We start from the raw sequence: 1,061 nt of genomic DNA, 5'->3' as shown, positions 1-1,061 counted from the left end.
GGACATGTCCTACGTCAAAAATCAAGTACTATTTCCTGCGTTTAACTGTGTTCCCTTGGCACTATTTCATAACAGATTTTTAAAATGTTATAAAAGACGAGGAGTATGACAGAAGCTTTTGTGCTGATACCTTCGAATGGACTAGGAAATATGAAATAGAATTTACCTATAAAGACTTTTGGGTACCTTCTATGTTTTTAAAAAAATACTCAACAATCTTCAATAAGATCCCATCAGCTCGCAAAAGTTTGAAAGTTATGACTTAAATCCATCAATTTGCAGCCGTGAAATTTCGTGACGGTTTTGGAGAGCACTTTTATTTCGACTGATGATTTGGCAGCACGAACATCAGGAGAATGCTAAGGGTAAACTATGCAGTGAAGGTTATTAAAGGAAAGCTGAAAATTAAATTTCAGACCGTCATGTGATGGAACTTTTTAAGAGGAATTATCATGATATACTTGCACTCGTAGTTGAAAAAAAAATTACTTTCGATTGACTGCACTTTAACAAGGTGGTCAGTCAAGGCTTACTTAAATTAGAGAAGATACAGAGAGCAACTACTGAGAACTTAAGACCCGATCTACCGTAGTGTGATAACGTTGAGCACGTGTTTATTTATATGTGTATTTGTGCGTACTTCTGTTTGTGTATTCATTCATGTGTGTCTGCATCTGTGAGCATGTCTCTACCCCGTTATATCTATATTCCGTGTGTGACTAATAATAAATATGATTCAAAAACACTCTGGTCAAATCCTCCATGCTTACTTATCCCGCTGCAATTGCCTCTATTAACCACTTCTCTTTAACTGTTATTTTCTGGATCAAGACACCGACAGAGTGCCATTTAATATCCAGGCACTCAGCTCTGTCATGCAATAGGAGTAACGAGATAATGATAATGCTGATGGACATGACTGAGAAAAATTACAGTCGCCTCCAAATAACGGGAAAATGAGAATTAGTGGAGATCCGAAAATTTTAAAATTTGGTGAGGGTCGGTTTTTTTGAATAACCTCTAAGAAAAAGATTTTGATAACAAATTATTGTGTATTTAAT

This window comes from Penaeus monodon, chromosome 25 (assembly GCF_015228065.2).
Source record: "Penaeus monodon isolate SGIC_2016 chromosome 25, NSTDA_Pmon_1, whole genome shotgun sequence".
NCBI classification, from domain to species: domain Eukaryota; kingdom Metazoa; phylum Arthropoda; class Malacostraca; order Decapoda; family Penaeidae; genus Penaeus; species Penaeus monodon.
Note: the sequence above shows the minus strand (reverse complement) of the source record.